General features: G+C 40.2%; 1 long non-coding RNA gene across 2 annotated transcripts in view; it reads left to right on the forward strand.

The window, feature by feature from the left end:
* The window catches only part of LOC142830803 (uncharacterized), a 427426-nt gene that overhangs the window by 308295 nt on the left and 98916 nt on the right, over positions 1 to 20215 (forward strand). The window contains exon 1 of one of the 2 annotated variants that reach the window (XR_012906316.1): positions 3901 to 4113. The exons of the other annotated variant lie outside the window; for it this stretch is intronic. This is a non-coding gene — a long non-coding RNA (uncharacterized LOC142830803). Of the gene's footprint in view, positions 1 to 3900; positions 4114 to 20215 lie in introns of those variants that run through there. 2 annotated transcript variants of the gene reach the window in all.

A 20215-nucleotide genomic window follows, 5' to 3' on the forward strand; every position in this document is an offset into this window, starting at 1 on the left:
CTCCTGCATAATATGGGCCATAAAGTTTTGCCATGTAATACTGACTTTAGATCAATAAATCCTTGATGAACTAGAGCATGTCTTCTAGAAAGATGTCCAATCATGCTTTAAAGACTTTGTGTGATGGAGTAGTCCAAAATACACCCTCCCCCAATTTCGAATTTTTAAGCAGTGCATCCGCACTACTAATTCCATTATTCCAGAAGAAGGGGCCGTGGAAATCGAACTCTGTAGTCCTGCATTTCATGAGGAATAACGCTAGTTCCAAACTTGTAAGTCTGAAATAATGTTAGTGTGGATGCTCCAGTGCCACTAATTCAAACTAATTGGCCTCCAGGAGGCCTCCTGCAGCTCCCCAGTATGCTTCCTGGGGCTCTAAACCCAAGGGGCTGTGTCTAGACTGGCAAGTTTTTCCGGAAAATCATCTGCTTTTCCAGAAAAACTTGCCAGCTTTCTACACTGGCCACTTGAATTTCCGGAAAAGCACTGACGATCTCATGTAAAATCATCAGTGCTTTTCCGGAAAAACTATGCTGCTCCCGTTCGGGCAAAAGTCTTTTTCCGAAAGGCTTTTGCCCAAAAGGGCCAGTGTAGACAGCATAGTACTGTTTTCCGCAAAAAAGCCCCGATCGCGAAAATGGCGATCGGGGCTTTTTTGCGGAAAAGCGCATCTATATTGGCCACAGACGCTTTTCCACAAAAACTGCTTTTGCGGAAAAGCATCCTGCCAATCTAGACACGCTTTTCTGAAAATGTTTTTAACGGAAAACTTTTCCGTTAAAAGCATTTTCGGAAATTCATGCCAGTGTAGACGTAGCCAAGGTAGTGTAGAGTCAGTCTGCCTTGGACTACATTCAGTTCTTCCCAGTAGTGAGGACATGCAAGTTTGAACTTGTAAAATTGGGAGTCCGTAAATTGAATTTAGTAAATTCAAAATAATCTCCTGGTATAGACATGACCTTACTGTTAAAAAAATTGTTCCTAATTTCTAGTCTTAATTTTTCTTGTTTTAGCTTCTAGCTCTTGAATCTTCTTGTGCATTTGTTTGCTAGATTAAAGATCTCTCTCCTAGCAGAAATCTTCTCCAGAATAGGTACTTGAAGACCATGTCAAGTCACTTCTTAAATTGGTCTTAAGCCTCTCATTGCCAAGTTTTCCAGACCTTGACTTTTTCTTGTATCTCTTCTGAACCATTTCCAATTTTTCAATGTGTGTTTTGAAGAGGGTTCACTGGAACTGGACACAATATTCCTGAATGATCTTACTAATGCAGATTGTAAGGTCAGAGAGAAAAGAGGCTACTGTTATATAAATATTATATCTAAGGTGATAAGGGAATTTGATGGCAGGAAAGATAGCATGTTTATTACCATGTAGTAGAATCAGATGTGGGGTTTCACTTCTTGTTGCTGAGGAGGCACCTCCTCGTAACTGAAGGCCAGAAGGCATGGACTGGCAATTCCACGATGGTAACTTTTTTCTGGGGACTTCTTAGCAGCTCTTTGTAGGAGGGAGTATAAGGTAAGTTTGAGTAGGATTTGTCAAAACCTGTTGTCCATCAGGTCCTATACCTTGCCTCCAAGAGTGGCTTATGACTGATACTTAAAGAAAAGGTGACCCTCAGTATTCCCCTTTGTTCACCTAGCTCTTTGGAAGGAAGTTGGTATGACTGGAGAGAAGAGAATAAATTAGTATGGAATTATGTCTTCAAAATAAATTCCTAGGAAAACTGAAAATTACTGAAGACTGACCAGACTGGCTCTGTTTGCAACCAAAACAATAGAAGAATTACACTTAAAAGCTAAGGGCAATGTGCTGCCAAAGACCCTTGCTGCAATAATTATTTTAAGTAGTTTTAAAGAACATAATTTAGACCAGAAAGGGATCTATTTATGATTTAATTTTGAACAGTTAAAAAAGACTCTTGCATCTCTTTGGGCAACAAAAATAGCATTAGAATCATCATTTTATATTTACTAAAATAAATCTATGGACACACAAAGCCTTAGTAGGGAATAATTCTCTTGCTTTTGTTTATTTTTTAAACCTCTCCTCAGAGAAGGAATAACATTTATTAAATCATTCACTCTCTTTCTCAACAGAATTTTTAACCTACCTGAAGTATATTTCATATATAGTGGTAAAAAAAAAATCTTCAATAGTCAGCTCTGCTGGAGCAAAAGAACTTCAGATAAAAATCAAAACTTTCATTCTGAGCAAAATTAAATCTCTTGTCCATCAGCACTATGCAATTTTGACTCTTTCATAATGACAGAGTTTTCCTTGTACTTTGGCAATAATTGAAGTTATGTAACTCCATAGTGCCAAACTTTTTTTTCTAATTTTGTGGGAGTATTTCTTCTACCACACACACAATCACAAAGAATAAATTCCACATACTTGAAATAAGTTAGCCATTCTAAAGTTCAGAATTCATGGACCTGTTCCAGCATAGAATGGTTAAGGAATTGCAGCAAAATCTCAAGGTCACTGGGAATATTCTTTGGGGTATTCTTATGTGGCTTATCTGTGCTCACATGCCTAATATTTTTTTCAGTGCAAAGAATAGCCACTTGCAGAGAATGGAAGCCTTAGCCCGGCCCTGTGCCATCCCTTATTCAAGTTCTTTTATACTCCTCTTTTTAAAGAAGCTGTCAAGTTCTTTTCTGAAGCTGACAGGAAAGGCCAAATCTGCAGTACAGGAAGAGAGGCAAAAAAGAAACTTTTTGTGTTGATGTTTTACTAAGTGAGCTAAGGAGAATTTTAGAATCATGTAATTTACTCTGGAGGCATTTACTGTACATAGCTATAGTGATGGTAATTTCTTTCATTGTTGAAGTGAAAAGATAACCATCAATCAGTTGTCAATTGGTCAATTGCAGAAGTGATGAAAAGAAACTGGTAGGAACAATCACTTCTGTGGCTACCTAGACTATTTGGGGTTTTAAGGAAAATATGGGAACTGGAGTGTGTAAAAATGGAATGAGCCTTGCAGGTTAATCACATTTAAAAGGTTTGACAGAGAAGTAAATACAACACAGATAATCAATTTAATTATAGTTATGCTGATGAGTTAAAGCACTGCTGGAACAGGTGAAAACACAGCACTGAAGCATCTTAAAACTGTGAATATTGAAAACTAGGCAGATCAGGGGAGAAAACTGTTAAACTGACTTTTGAGTTGGAATATTTCTTTATACAGAGTCAGGATCTAGTCTGATAATTTGTTTCAAATATTACTATACATGCAGTAATAGGAGCAGTCACAAGTAACATTTTTATAAAAGGGAATACAGATTGTCTTGTAATGCTCTAAGATATTCCTAAAGCACATTTGAACATTTTAATTGCATATGCTGTATAAGCAATATTAGGCCTAATTTAGGGATCCCGCATTACCTTTAAATAAATAACTAGGAAGTTATTTTAAAAACTAGTTGCATGGTACATGCTGCCATGCAAGTGTTGCATGTTTGACGGTTATTAAAATTGTCTGAAAGTCATCTATTCCATTTTATTTTATTTTTATTAGGGATTAGGCAAAAGGTTTAATTTTAATTCATTCTGTTTTTTTATTAAAGTTGCAGCAATATTCATTTTGGAGAGTTTATGCTGTGGTTTGAGATTTTTATTTGTTTGTGGGTTTTTTTGTTTTGTTTTGTTTTTGCTGTGGTAGGTAATAAAAAGGATTACAGGCCCTCCAGAAGGATGAGATATCATCAGTTTGTAATCCAGCCCATGGTTTCCTAGATACCGTATTGTCTATTCTGTTCCGCTATGTGAAAAATGTTGAATATCAACAATGGGTTTCAGTGCTGTATTGTTGAGTTTTGTATGAACTAATCTAGCTTCACTTTAAAAAAAAAACACTACAGCTTTGGACAAAAGTCTATAGCCAGTGCATTCGTAACTCCCCATGCACAAGAGCTGACTGTGGCTCTGGGAAGACATTTTACTCATTTGGTTTCTTCTTTCTTATAGTCGTCTTGTCCTGTTCTCAGGTGTTTTACCACCTATTAGAATTTCACCTGTATGGGTACTGTTTGAGAAAGTCCCAGGACTTGTCATCTGGCATAGGCCTCATAAAAGACAGCTCTATTCAGGGTTTGAAAGGTAAGATTCTGCCTAACTCCTCTGCTGTCTGTGATTACAAGATGCTAACTTTATTGGCCTAGCTCTGAAACTTTGCAGTGTATCACTTATTTGTAACTTTTGTAGAGGGCAAGCTAATATAGCAAGTTTCAGCTTATGAGGAAAATTAATCATTCTTCGAATGAGGGGTGCATAGATTAGGAGAGATGGATTTGAATGAAATGTACCTTTCCTTGTACAATAATTGACTTGTAGCTAAAAACTAAAGTGGATGCTATGTGCCTGCACAGTGAAATGCTGCTGGCACAGGTATTCTACACATTTGAATGTTCCAAAAACTAGTGTAAGAGAATGGGGAAAGTGTTTGTATAACCTGAGGGCATGATATTTCTGGTATACTTATAGCTCAGATGATCATATATGATTCTGAAGTGACTTGCCATAACTAATGGCATGTCTTCCATTTTTTATTTTGGTGCTGTGCTTTAAATATTTTGATGGATATTCTGCTGGGAGTGATCTTTACTTGAAATAGAGTGGGCAGGCAACAATTGAGAGTCCTGTCCTTAGTCCAGCTCTTGAAGGAATCCTCATTTATTTGTCTCTCTAATTGTGTTCTTTCTACATTTTATTAAATTAGCTTAACAATTGTAAAATTAAGTATGTACATTAACCGCAGTGAATTTCACAATAGTGAAATATGTACATATTGAATGTATGTGGATTTCACATGTCTAAAAGATTTTAAAATCTTTTTCTGTTTGTTTGCACTTTATATTTCTAGATTCCTAGCTTTTTCATTAAAAGTTATATTGGGCTTTGGTTATTTTCAGTGCTTACATTTATAAATTGTTTTAATTGCATTGTAAAGTTATGGTTTATAAGCATATACTTTCTTATGACTAAGACAAGTATATTTTGTTGTAGAATGGGGCATTTTTATAATTTCACAATTCTTAAATGATAACTTTTTTCCTTTTTATTAAAAACAAATCTGAAATGATAGCCCAATCTCCAAAAACTCCTGACCCTTTCAGGCATTTCCTTTTTTGTGAAAGATTTTTACAGAGGATATATTAATTTACAAGATCCTATTTATGCCCTACCACAGTTTGAATGTTTTTCCATCCCTTTTTAACCTAGGAATTAGAAGAAAGTGCAAGCGATGCTTGCTTAACCCTGCATTTAGTGCCAAGCAATGATGTGCTCCCTATGAAACCATTTCTGACCCTGTGCTTGCAGTGGTGAGCCTGAATTTTTCCCCTTCCTTGCCCATCGTTGTCAGTCAATTATAGGATGGAACTGAACCAGAAAATCTGGTACAGTCTGGCAATTAGTACAAAGAGTTTCCAGTCTAGTGTGAAGACAGAGATGCAAGAGCCCCAGCAGCTAGAGAAATAGTTTTGATTGGCCATCGACATTGCCTTTTAGTGCTGCTTGGTTACTTCCTAAAGATACTGGCTCCTACCCTACAGGTCTTCCCCTTAAAGTACTACATTATAGGCCTACTTTTTATAAGTCTTTTTTTGTTTTGTTTTTTTCCCCGTCTTCTTTTTTTAGCTCCAGCTTCTCCCATTTTCAGACTGTCATTTTAACCCATCAAACAGACACATTTTGACTTGTACAACAAAGAACCAAGTTATCAACATTCACAGAAACTGACATTTTTAATTCAGGCTTCATTATGTCTTTGATTTATGACAGTGAGCTACAAAGACATTTTAAAAAATTGATTATTTTCTTCTTTTAAATCCAGCATTGGGATGTTTATCTTTCTTTTAATGCTCATATTTCCCTTTCTACCTTTATTCTTTAGTAATATATAATTAGCATTATCAAAACCATCAGCTATTATCCAATGTGACTTTTGACCTTTGTTTTTACCTGTCTAGCATTTTTCAAAATAAATTACAAGAATTTTAACAAGATGTTCTAGAGTTATACAATTAAGTATGATTAATTAAGCTCACTAATACTTGAATGCCTAAAAATCTTCACTGTGGACAAGTTGTATAGAGATTTAATAAAAGATTAAATAGAAATAATTTATTCTTAATGTTTGATAATGTAAAACAAATATTACAAGAATTAAAATGTAAATAGAAAATTGAAAACTAATACTTCCATAGTCTATATCACATATATTTTACAAGAGAAATATTCCTATGAAGTTATAGTACTTTTCAAGGGTTGTCACCGAGTTTATAAAAAAACTATTTCCTGTAGAGCATGAGAGAAAACATCCAGTATAACTGTAAATTTACAGTTAAGTCTTTTGAGTAGTTCTGTGCTTATGAGTTACTAGAAAATTATGATACATGAGAAGTCGGTAACTTGGTTGGATGTATGAAAAGTATGCAAGTTTTTGCATCATTCTTAAAAGCAAAATTCAATCTGAAAATAATTTTAACTCCAAACTAGATATAAATACAAGCAGAGGCAACAGGAACAGGAGCATTAGGCATTCAGGCAAAACTGTTTTAAGGTTTTTTTTTTAGAATTTTTGTCTTTCTACAAGTTAACTGTTTCTTTTTTGGGGTTTGAATAGTTACGTATTTGGGATGCTGATTTTTGTACTAACCTAATAATGCTGAAGTTGTTAAAAAGTCAAATGTCCAAGCTAATATTTATATTCATCAATATATAATATAGACATAAGTAGTATACATTGTCTTTTTTTTCTTTTCTTTTTCTCTGTCTCTCTTTCCTTCTGTGTGGTAGTTATGTAGGAATTCTTGAAGAATGTTTCAGACACGTCACAGCAGAATATTCCATATAGTAGTTAGATATTGCTTTTGCTATAGCAGTGGAAAGAAATCTAGTAGCAAGGGACTGTACGTGTTAGAATAACATTAATATGTTGCCCATTTCAATCTGTTTCTGTATTTATCATATTTTCCTCCCTACTGACTGATCGCTGTCATTCAATATCCTACTTGTGTTATGGAGAATAAGAACTTCTTTTAAAGCTGTTGATGTCCAAATAAAAGGCCATTTTTACTGAAAGTCTATATAGAGAAACACATTAGTAGGTTATTTTTTGCAATCTTAGGATAGTCAGTCTGCATATAGCATAGGCAGACCTAAAGACATTCTGTACATTGTTCCTGGGGGTTGATAGCACTGTGTGGATTAAACTCAAAGCTAGTTATCTGGAAACACTGACATTCCCAATAGATTTCTACATAGATTTCATTGTATTATTAACAGTTATTTTGCTGGTTGGTTGTTTTGCATAGTAACTACAAAATGGTGACCTAGGCTCAAGCTGAGAGAAAAGGGAAAATGATGGTGCATTGCACGTTGTTAAAATAAATGGTTTACTTTATGTAAGGTTCAGGCATGAGGGGAAGCGGAAGTTCTCCTTATTCAAAGTTTAATACCTGTATTTCTCTTGACTGTTGCATTTATTTTTCACTTTGCAGTAATTCTGTTTGTCTTTCACTATTTACACACATTTGGTATAGAACCAGGAATGCTTCCCTTTTAATTTGTTATTCACTCAACTTTGTTCTCATGACCAACAAGTCAAATCCCCATATAAACATGTTTGAATAGCATTCCAGCATAACTTTCTTCCCAGGTAGTTAACTAACTATGCCCAGCTTTCAACACGTTGCTGCTGTACAATCATTGTTTATTTATGTGTTTTCCACTCTCCCTCCAAATGAATTTCCCCACTCCCATTACAAGATTTTGCTTTTTATTAAAAAATAATAATACTTTACTCTCAAGGCACTTTTTGAAGAAGGATAAATATTATTATCCCTGTTTCTCACTTGGGGAAATTGAAGCACGGAAGTTATGTGACTAGCCCAACGTTTCATTCAAATTTGGTGGAAGGGTTGTAATTGAATAGAATCTTCTGATTGCCTTGTCTTCTTAAAGCACCTCACCATGACTTTATAATACCCAGTACATAATTATTTGCTATATCCAAGGCTATTTTTAAAACTGTATTGGAACCACAACTAAGACTTGCCTCCAATGGGTGAACCTGTTAGAAGTGATTGTTTTTCAACTATCTAAGTCTCTTTTCACTTGTGGGATCCAATCTAACTGTCATGGCCAAAACTCACAATGAGTTCAAGGGAGCAAGATCAGGCCCTGGTACCTCACTCCTTCAGTCTCACTGGCTGATTTATCTGTCATCCCGTTGAAGACATTACATGTGAAATATTGGCCACATTATAATTTCAGAAAGACTGGAGTAGGCAATCAAGAGAGCCCAGATGGAAACATCTGTATGTGCCATAGATTAGTACATGGAATCAGTAGCATCAGAGACATCTTCCCCTTTCCCTCCCCCCCCCCCCCCCCCCCCCATTTCTGGCTTCTCAGTTACTGGGATTTTTATGTCAGGTTTCTTCTGCTGCCTGGATTAGGTTAAGTCCTCTGGTTCACTTTGAGTATGTCTAGACTACATGCCTCTGCCGACAGAGGCATGTAAATTAGACTACCCGACATAGTCAGTGAAGCGGGGATTTAAATATCCCCCGCTTCATTAAAATAAAAATGGCCACCGTGCTGTACCGGCTCAGCGGATCGTTGGCACAGCGTGGCAGTCAAGATGCAGATCGGTCGGCAGGGAACGCCTTTGTCAACCGCTCCTGTAAACCTCGTTTCACAAGGCATAAGGGAGCGGTTGACAAAGGCGTTCCCTGTTGACCAATCCATGTCTTGACCTCTGCGCTGTGCCGACGATCAGCTGAGCTGGCACAGCTCAGCGGCTATTTTTATTTTAATGAAGTAGGGGATATTTAAATCCCCGCTTCATTGGCTATGTCGGGTAGTCTAATTTACATGCCTCTGTCGTCAGAGATATGTAGTCTAGACGTACCCTTTCTGCCTATGCTGTAGTGGAGCAATAGAGGAGACCAAGCAAGACATCTCAGGCACTATCCCTCTGTTTTTTCATGAGTAACCTTAGAGTCCAAGAGAGGAAAAAATGGAGCTACACGGCATATCATGGGTAACAGATACGCCCTGAAGGAAGAACTGGGCCTAGAAAGACAACAACACGGGGAAAAGAGAGAAGGAAAAATCTTTCTCACTGTACCTGGACACCTGCAAACAATGTCTGAAATAATATAAAGAGCAGAGAAATGCCTGAGTCTCTGAACTCAGTCCACTAGATTTCCCCAATCTTGCTGTACCAATTGAGAGAATTTTGCTTGTTTCTTTACAGTGCAAGGATCTACATTCTCCAGTGAAATGACTTCCACTTACTGACTTTTGCATGTCCTTTAAGCAAATGCTAAGAGATTTCCAATTTTATTTATGTTCTGTCGTCTTCAGAAATCTTCCAAGTTACCAAGTGCCACATCTTATAACAGCAATTATTCACCTCAACTCTCATAGCAATTTAAATGTTACATTTTAATAACTCCTCAATTCACGTGTTTTCTATAGTTTCGGAATTTCTTTCTTGGTCTTGCCTACTATCAAGATATTTGTAGTGGGCTTTTTGCTTTACCTCTTTTTCTGTTTGATTCATTTACTGATTCCACAACTCTGCCTGTGATAGCACAGTCACTTCCAAGGTCATTCTGATGCAAACAAACAGTGGGTTGTGACCACGCTGAAGAAATGAAGGAGGAGAAGGAGAGGGAGGAAAGCATGTTGTTAAGAGCAAGAGAATGGGACTCAAGACTCCAGTCTTGCTCTTCTACTAATTTATTGTGGCACCTGGAGCAAATCTGTGTGCATATTTGGGTTCCAAATGTAATCCAACTAATATTAGTATAAGCAAAAAATAAGGATTTTTGTTTTCATCCTCAGATGGAAGGGATCTTCAATGTGTTATATGATTTGAACAGTATCACTCGTCTATTAATCTATAAGGAATAGAGGCAGGTTCTGAGATGCTTAGTAAGGGTATGTCTACACTGCAGAGGAAGGTCGAAGCTGCTGCTGTCCATCTTCCAGGGTTCGAATTAGTGGTCTAGTTAAGACAGCTAATTTGAAGTGTGAGGGGCTGTGACGTAGTGGGGGTACCTGGCTGGTTTCTATGCTGCTGGCTCTGGGGTAACCCCCACTGGCTGCTGTGGGTACCACGACCCAACAAAACAGGATGAGTCACTATGCAAACCAGTATGGCCCGACACCCCCCATAGAGAGGAACAAAGGAAGGTGGAATGCTGCCCTGGCTGGGGGGCAGGGCTGGAAGAGAGTTAGTTGGTTGCTGGCTGGAAGCATGGAGGAGACAGCCTAGGGAAAGGGGCTGGAGTTTAGCGGCCCAGTCTCCCCCATCTCAAGGGGGCCTGAGGCAGCCTAGCCCAGCTCTGTGACCAGATTACATCTGTGCTGTGCTGTAACCTGGAGAGGCAATAAACTTCCTCTATTCCACCGGCTGGTGCAGTCTGTTTGTGCCATTTCAGGGTGCAGGAGACGGGGGACCCCCAACGCGCTGTCACAGGGGCACTCCGGTCGACGCCGGTAACCCTGCTTTCACGAGGAATAAGGGAAGTCGAAAGAAGAGTGCTCTTCCTTCGACTTCCTGCAGTGTAGACAGCCCCAAAAGCCGACTAAAGCTACTTGGACTTCAGCTATACAATTAACATAGCTGAAGGTATGTATCGTAATTTGACTTTGTCCTGTAGTGTAGACGTGCCCTAAGTGTCCCTCCTATTCAACATTGCCAGCTGGCACGTGTCATCTAATTCAGGCTCCTGGGGTTTGGGCTGCAGTGCTGCTTAATTGCAGTAGAGCGGTCCAGGCTTGGACTGAAGCCCAGGCTCTGGGACCCAGTAGATTAATTGTTTAAACAATATGTTTCAATTTGATGTAGATCAGGGGTTCTCTGTGCACTGTAGCTCCCTTCTGACAATAAAAATTGCTACATGATCCCAGGAGCAGAGTCTGAGCCTGCCTGAGCCCCATAACCCCATGCTGGGAGGACAAAGACGAGGGATTTATAGCCCAGGCAGGGGGCCTTTAACCCGAGGACTGACTATGATAGCTGAAACCCTTGGGCTTTGATTTTGGTCCCAGGTGGTGGGGCTCAGCTTTGACTTCAGCTCTGTGCCCCAACAAGCGTAAGCCAACCAGCCCTGGCAACCTCATTAGAATGGGGCTGCGACCCAGTCTGGTGTTCCAACTCATCATCTGAGCAATAATTTTTGATGGGAGGGGGGCCACTCCAAGAATTTGGAAAGTGATCAAGGACCACACTCTTCCATGATATTAATGGAGGAGGTGTGAGGTCTGGGATGGAGGTTGGGTGCACAAGGGAGCTTGCAGTAAAGGATGGGGGTGCAGGAAGCAGTGTGGGGTCTGGGAGGAGTTTGGATGAAGGAAGTGGCTGTGACCTGGGGCAAAGGACTGGGGTGCAGGGTCTGGGATGGGGTGCAGGTGTTTGGGATGTGACCTGGGCAGGAGGGGATTGTGGCCTGGGGCAGGAGATTGGAAAGCGGGGTGTGAAAGGGGACATGGGTGCAGGAGGGGGAGCAGACAGTTTGAGTTACGTGGAGTCGAGGGGCAGGAGGAGAGAAGAGGGTTTGAGATATGTGGGGTAGAAGGGCAGAAGTGGGAGGGAAGACGCTTGTGGGGAAAAGAGGAGCTGGGGTGCCAGAGGCAGGCGTTAGCTGGGAGACTTACTTGGGCAACTCCCAGCCAGCAGCCCAGCAGGTTTCTCGGGCAGGCTCCCTGCCTGCTTCACCGCTGCATCGACTTCAGGGGCCATATGGGACTGCAAGCCTGAGGGGAAGGAGATGGGGAAAGTGGTGCTTTGCACGCTGACTGTTCTTCAAACAGGCAGCTCCCATTGTGGTGGGCATAGGGGCAGCATCTCCCTCCTCCCCCTTGCTCGTAGCTGTTCAAAGACAAACAGGCCCCTGCAGCCACTTTTTTGAACAGGGTGCAGGGAGAGGGGCAGATACTGTGGCTTGGCAGGCTGGGTGTGACCCATATTTTGCCCAGTCCTGGATTAGGTGTTTTAAAGGTTTGTGAGATGGGTCTGCTAGGAGGCACTATCCAGAGATCACTGAAGGATTCCTGGTAGAAATGTAGCTGTGTTAGTCTGGTGCAGCTGAAACAAAAAACAGGACTGTGTAGCACTTTAAAGACTAACAAAATGGTTTAATAGGTGATGAGCTTTCATGGGCCAGACCCACTTCCTCAGATCAAATAGTGGAAGAAAATTGTCACAACCATATATACCAAAGGATACAATTAAAAAAAATGAACACATATGAAAAGGACAAATCAAATTTCAGAACAGAAGGGGGATGGAGGGAGGGAAGAGGGGGAGGTAAATGTCTGTGAGCTAATGATATTAGAGATGATAATTGGGGAAGCTATCTTTGTAATGGGTAAGATAATTAGCGTCTTTATTCAAATTTGAGTGTAAAGTGTCGAATTTAAGCATGATTGACAGTTCAGAGGATTCTCTTTGAAGTGAAGTCTTAAAAGATCTTCTGTAAGGAGGAGAAGTCAAACCTATTGTCCAAAGCAAATCCCACCTGATTTTTTGCTGCTGGAAACATTCTCCTAGCCCCACAGATATGCAATGGCCAGGAGTCCAAGGTCCTTTAAAATTGCCCCTTTTGCCCTCCCATGGGTGGGGGTAGGTGTTAGTGGGAAGTGACAACCAAAAAGAGGGAAAAGGCTGGCTTGAAATGTTCTTTGAGAGGACAGAGCAGGTGAAAGGGTCATGATTCCTTGTGAGGGAGAAGGGAAGGGATCAGTATTAAGGATAAAGTTATATTTGGGGGTACTAAGGTTCTAGAGCTAACAAATCACCTCTTTCCATTGCCTCTCTTAGCCACACATTTTTTAAATATTTCTCTTGTCTGCTACAGATTCCTTTGTTATCAGCAGTGCACCAAGTAATATAATCACCGTTTGGTTTTGTCCTTCTAATTATCCATTCAGCTTGCTGCTATGGATTTCTGGTCTTCCTGTTGTTTGTATTGTTTCATTTTCAGTATATTCTACCAATTGTATACTATTCCTTACTATTAAAGACAAGAAGCAATGGGCTTAAATTGCAACAAAGGAGGTTTAGGTTGGACGTTAGGCAAAACTTCCTAACTGTCAGGGTGGTTAAACACTGGAATAAATTGCCTAGGGAGGTTGTGGAATCTCCATCATTGGAGATATTTAAGAGCAGTTTGGATAGACATCTATCAGCGATGATCTAGAAGGTGCTCGGTCCTGCCATGGGGGTAGGGGTCTGGACTTGATGACCTCTCGAAGTCCATTCCAGTTCTATGATTAACCTGCTCATTCAGAAGAATTCCTCATGCTACCCTGTGGAGTGTGGAGAGGGTTAAAGAGGTCAAATGAACCTTGTTGATTTGGATTATGTTGTTTCTGAGCAGAGGAAAAGCAAAACAGGCTCTCTTGGAATGATTTTAAGGAGGAAATAGTTACCTGATATCTGGTATGTTCTTTTCACAGCTAGAACTGTACAAAGCTTTGTTAAGAAACTAAAAACTATGGGAAGTACAGCTGATCCCAGCATTTTTTTTCATTTGTCTTGTTATGAAAATAAGACTAGCTAAGAAATTCAGATCTGGTTCTGATTCCTCCTGCTCAGCTTTGATTTGGAGAATTCAGATCCAGAGTTTTGATTTGGTACTATCTTGGGGTGAACGTCATATAAAACTTTTCCTTTGACTAAAATTTGCATAGACATCCACTTCTGATTAGGAATTTTTGGGAAGCAGTGATCTCTGAGCCCCACACATGCCACACAGCAGAATTTAATGTTGTGTCAAGTTATAAACGTAGCATCAGCCCCAACCCCATCCTTGAACTGCTGAATGTACTCGCTCTGCTACTTCTTGTATGCCTGTGTTGTCCCTGTTACTTCTAGTTTTCTTGTACAGGAGGGCTGGTTGAAATTTTTGAAATGAAAGTATTTTTAATTCAAAATTAACTTTTATTAAAAACAAAGTTATTAACAGAAAATTGTTGACATTTCAGAAAACATTGGAACAGGAATCTTCCAGTTTGTCGTGGAAAAAAATCCTGCTTAAAAACAACAACCCTAAAACATATTTATAGAAAACATCGAAACGTTAATGGTCTTTTTGATTTACAAAAATACCTTTTTCAGTGAGTAATGAGAAATGCTGGTACCAAGTTCAGTAACATTGTGGGTGCTGTGTTTTATAAAAAAAAATAATTATTATTATTTGAAAATCATTATTTGCAAAAATGGAAAAAAATGCTTCAATTTTAAACACTTGAAAAGATAGTTGCTTTTACATTTCAATTTTATTTCTTTACTCTTTTTGCTAAAATAGATTTTCATTTTAGAGTGGGAAGTTAACTTTAATTTTGTTTTATGATTCTTGTTAGTGCCGTGGCAATAGTTTGTCTTTGATTACGTCCTTATGGTTGGGTGATTCTACAGGTAGGTTCCCATGGCCCTTGGGTTTTTATCAGTTACCCACATTTCAGGTTTATTGTTGGGCATATGTCATTCCAATAGTATTGCTGATTCAGTATACATGTTGTGTCCAAATATATTTATAACTGATTTAGACCAACTGACATTAACTGAGATTTTACAATGTATTCATCTCAATACATATGGATTCGTTGGGGGCCATAAAAGATAGATATTGCCAAATTACCTGGGGGGCCGTATTAAACCGGAACACGGGCCGCAATTGGCCCGCGGGCCGGACTTTGGACATGCCTGCTCTAGCATAAAGAAAAGTTTAGGGCTGAAGTTTGCATCTGAATGTGTTTAGAAAGTGCAGGTATAAGGACTCAGACCTACTTATCCCCTTTTTGGTAAAGGGGAAGGCAGGATAAAGTGGAGGAGATACCGTGGTCTTCCAGATTCCCACTTGGAATCCACAAAGAAATCTTGGAGGCTCAGGTTGAAGAGAAGAGATTCTGTGTGTGGGCAGTGTCTTAGTGCTGCCCCTATAGCCCAAGGCCATTCATTGTCAGGGTCTGTCTCTTAAGCACATCCCTCCCCCCTTCAGATCCACATTAGGAATAGATTAAGCATTGAAGGAGTTGATCAGGTACTGGAATCCATTTCTGTCTCTCTTCTGCTATTGCTACTTCTGCCTTTGCAGTTTGTCCAGGTAAGAAGATCCATCACTGTAATATGTTTATTGAGAAGTCAGAGGGGCATGATGATTACCAAAGCTGTATGTTTAAGATTCCAAGTTTTTGGATTAACCTGATTTTTGCAAACCTGGCTAAATCTGTTTGAAGATGTAACAGTATATATTGGTTTCACAAACTCTCTAGAGACTTATATTTTCTGCTTCTAACCTTTTTATTTCTGTCAAGTCTATCAGCTTTGCACTTCTCCTTATGTTCATATTGAGGAGTATGGCATAGCTGATGACAAGGAGTGAGGAATCAGGATTAAACATCCAAGCCATAGCTTTCTATCCCTCTGTGATGGTGCCGAAAAATTCTTCAACCCCTCATTTCCCCATCCCTTCCCATTAAATTTCTTCCTAAACTGGAAATCCAGGATATATCTTTACTGAGGGGGAAAGTACATCTAGCAAGTATTCCCGAGTACCCTTTTAAAAAAGGAGTTAATTCTACTGTTTTCTGAGTGTCAGCATTGTGTGTTATGTTCAAGGAGGGAAAGGATCAAGCAGTGATGCTTATGCTGTAAGAAACTGGGCACATAAAAAAAGACAACAAGCACACTACACAATTTATTAAGAAAGATCTGCTTCTTAAAGTAAATAGATCTTAAAGTAAGTAGTTTTGTTCATGCCTGTCATCTGAGGTTGCTCATCATAACCATCATAAACTGGATTGACAAGAAATAGTTTATGGAAGTTTGGCAGGTGTTAAAGTGAGTGTTGAGAGGAAAAGAGAGTGGGAAAGAATTTATGGTGGGGAATGAGCACCCTTTGGAATCTAAGATGAGTCTGAAAATAGCATATTATACATTTTTCCCTGGAAGTGAAATTTTTAAAGAAGGGCTCTTGATCATGCTGTCTTCTTAGTGGGCTTTTCTCATGTAACTAGAAGATCTTAGATTAGAAATTCTGCTATGGTTTGGCCACTTTGTGGGATAGTCTGTACATAGAAGCATCTTACTTAGCCTAGGGCCTACTCAGCCCACCCTCAGAACGATCTTCCAATGTTATAGAGCCAAAAGTAGGGACATGTAAGCACATGACTTACCAGCCAGCACGCCCCCTGCAGGCTGGGCTGTGAATGGCATAGGTGCCCTTTGCTGACGCTTTGGCCCTACATGCCTCTTCCTGAGAGTTGGCTCTCCACCTGACTATTTTAAATGCTATCCCTGCTGGGGAAACCTAAGTTCAATATGCCACTGGTCTGGCAATATCACCCCAGAGATTCAACCCTCCACTTCAGGCTTTTGGGCCAGCTAGCTCTTGGAACTGGGGTCTTCATGCCATCTCTTTTATGGGCTAGTAGAGAAAACCACTCTCACCCTGGGTTCCAGCCTAGCTATTTCGGTTTCCAGGCCAGGGACTGTGTATAAAACAGACTGTGTTCATTCGGAACCTCTGCTGTATCCCTGAGGTACTTCTTGCCATGGCCTGCAGCTAGGTCTTTCATATAGTCTTGTCATTGGCTAACTCTTTGGTAGGTGCTGACTCTGGGTGCCAAGCTTCCTCCTCCTCCACACCTGCTTGCCAGTGACTCGGTGCTTACCAAATCCTTCCCCTCCCTCCCAGTGCTCCTAGAGCACTGTGAACAGCTGATTTGTTGTGGCCAAGCTCCAGGAGGGAGAGGAGTGGGGACAGAGTGTTCATGAGGGAGAAGGCGGGATGAAGCCTCATCTGAGGGAATGAGGTGGAGAGGGAAATCAAGCACTCTTCCCACTCACGGCAAGAAGAGACGTTGATGCTTATGTCTGTAGGACCCAAAAGAAAGGAGAGCCAAGAGAAACAGAAAGGTCCTGTGCCAGACATACCTACCCTAAGAAGGCTGATCCATGCTTCTAGGAAGCTTCTAAATTAAGCTTCTAATCCCCAGCCACACCTTCCCTCCCACAGCTTGCTCAAGGTGTCTACTCCTCCTCCCAGTCAGCCACCACTGAACTGGGCTTTTTCTTCTTTGTCCCCTTCCTTCAGGCTTAACACTTACTGCAGGTGTAGAGGAGTGAGACTAATTGCACCCACAAGCTCTCCTTAACCCCTTCAAGCCCCACATGGCATTGGTACACCCCCATCCCAGGGCACTTTATGCCATATGCCCTCCCTCCTGCCTAGAAAAGAAAAAAAAGCATTCCAGTCACTTGTATGCCATGCTAATCCTGTGTTTTCAACCCCCGTGTGATGGGCATCACATGGCATGGGTTAGAACACCTCTAACACTATGCAAGAGAGCAGTGTACTGCATGGAGCAAACCAGAACCAGTGAAGAGCAGAGATCTGTAGTTGCTCTTCATTCTCTTCCTTTGCCTGTATTCTCTGCCAATCTCACTGAACATTTTGGTCATACGCTTTAGGCTGCATTTATATTCCTGGTACTGTTTGTCACAGTCCTTAGCATGAAAGCTCTGTGTGGTCTCCACCTTGAGCACTCCCTGATGTTGGGTGCAGCTGTTGAAGTGGGAGTCCATACCAGCCCCCATTCAGCTCTCTTCTGTCGCTCAGCTGTAAACTGATTTTATCATCTCCTGCTCCCCGTCGCTGCTGTGACGATGGGGGCACCTTCTAACCAAATCTGGCTTCTGCTCCCTACCTGCTCCACCTCCCTCTGGCTTCATTAGTAGAAAGGGAAGTCCTGAAGAAACAGCTGCTCATGTAGGCACTGCTTTGTTGCTTCACCTTCACCTCCTTGCTCTATGCCTGGGAGAGACATGTCTGCAGCTGATCCCTGGTCTCTCTCTCTTCTGACTCAACTTCTGAGCTAAGAAATTTATTTTATTTCCCATAACAGACATTTAAAAAATAAAAAGGTTTGGGGCTCCTTCCCTATTTTTTTGTTTTCATTTCTCATTTGATGAGGACCTGTTCTGTTCATTCCTTCTGGGACGCTTGGCATTGGCCACTGTTGGAAAACAGGATACTGGCCTAGATGGATCTTTGGTCTGACCCCGTGTGGCCATTCTTACATTGTTAAATATTAAACCTCCAAGAGATTTTTTTTTTTTTTAGTTTTCAGAAACCAAAAAAACTGATTATTTTTACAATATACTGCTGTTAAAAATGAAGACAATTTCCTTTTTTGTTAACAAAGCATTTCTCGTTCATTTTTTTAATTAATTGAATCTGTAGTTGAATCTCTAAAGCAGTAACCCCTGCTGCAGTAGTGCTACCTCTTGCTTCAATGGTTCTTAGCTAACCACTGAGGCTATACAGAGATTTACGCTGACAGCAGCGAATGCTGGTGGCATTGACCTAACATGAATATGCACCAAAAGTTTCAAAATTGGTGTTTAGGTGCCTATGTGTGAAAAGTGTGGTGAAAGGCCTAGATCCTCAAATGTATTTAGGGGCCTAAGTCCCACTTAAATCAATAGGAGCTGGATACCTAAACTCCCTTTTAGAGTCTGAGAGAGAGTGCTTTTTGTAGAGATCTACCACTAGGAGGAGGAAGGTGGTAACTTTTTTGTCAGGTACATTGTGGTAAGTCAGGTCATGCTGTATAATTAAGGAAATGTACTTGTGAGAATGGAAAATGTAACTAAAGATGATGGTTGGTGTTTATATCTATAGGTGTCTATATCCAGAATGAAATTGTTTCTTTTTTTAAATGACTTCATTTGGAATGGGCAGGGGCTCTAACATTGAATCCTCTTGTAGTTATTTTTGTTTTAGAGTATGTGGGTACTTCACCTTGTACAAAGTTTCCAAAATCTCGTAGGATTCTAAATAAAGTTTCATGACACTTTGGTGGCCAAAGCATCCATGTAAGGAAAACTACCAGAGTTAGTGACTGCACAGGTCAAGAGAAAGATCTTGGAGTCATTGTGGATAGTTCTCTGAAAACATCCACTCACTGTGCGGTGCCCGTCAAAAAAGCAAATAGAATATTTGGAGTTATTTCAAAAGGGATAGAGAATAAGACAGATAATATCTTATTGCCTCTATATAAAGCCATGGTATGCCCACATATTGAATACTGCGTACAAATGTGGTTGCCTTATCTCAGAAAAGATATATTGGCATTGGAAAAGGTTCAGAAAAGGGCAACAAAAATGATTAGGGGTTTGGAACGGGTCCCATGTGAAGAGAAATTAAAAATACTTTGATTTTTCATCTTTGAAAAGAGGAGATATGATAGAGGTCTATAAAATCATGACTGGTATGGAAAAAGTGAATAAGGAAAAGTTATTTACTTATTTCCGCAATTAAAAAAAACTAGGGATCATCAAATGAAATTAATGGGTAGCAGGTTTAAAACAAACAAAAGGAAGTTTTTCTTCACTCAGTGCACAGTTAGCCTGTGGAATTTGTTGCCAGAGCATGTGGTGAAGGCTAGGACTTTAACAGGGTTCAAAAAAGGGCTAGATAGATTCATGGAGGTTAGGTCCATCAATGGCTATTAGCCAGGATAGGTAGGAATGGTGTCCCTAGCCTCTGTTTCTCTGGATGACAGGGGAGGGATCACATGAGGATTATCTGTTGGGATCCCTCGCTCTGGAGCATCAGGTATTGGCCACTATCGGCAGACAGGATACTGGGCTAGATGGACCTTTGGTCTGACCCAGTATGGCCGTTCTTATGTTCATTTAACCAACTGACTGTTTTAATGGGTATTTACATCCCTACGGGGAAGACTTACATTCCAAAAGTTAGACTGACGCAAGTGAGTTGACTATGAGAACATAGACTGCATATATTTGTCTAATAAATATTTTTCTGCTCCTTTTTTCAGTTGTTTTCTGTTTGAGGCTGTCTTATACCAGCACTTTCTCACCTCCTATATTTTGCACTTCTCCTGCCTGAGTTCAAAGTTGGCATTTTTACATCTAGAAAGCAAAACTTACATATTACCTTATGGCATGGGATACAGACATAACAAGTGAGATTAATGCATGCAACAACTTAGAAATGTTTTTATAGTCTAAACACATCTTTACAAATCTAATACCAGTCTTCAATGATATTAACATATAGGTGGGTTGGCCCAATTTCCAGCTATGAATTTTTCATTGCTCAGATGATAACTTCATACCAAGAACTGGCACCTGGTCTACCAGTGT

This window comes from Pelodiscus sinensis, chromosome 10, assembly GCF_049634645.1.
Source record: "Pelodiscus sinensis isolate JC-2024 chromosome 10, ASM4963464v1, whole genome shotgun sequence".
Lineage (NCBI taxonomy): Eukaryota > Metazoa > Chordata > Testudines > Trionychidae > Pelodiscus > Pelodiscus sinensis.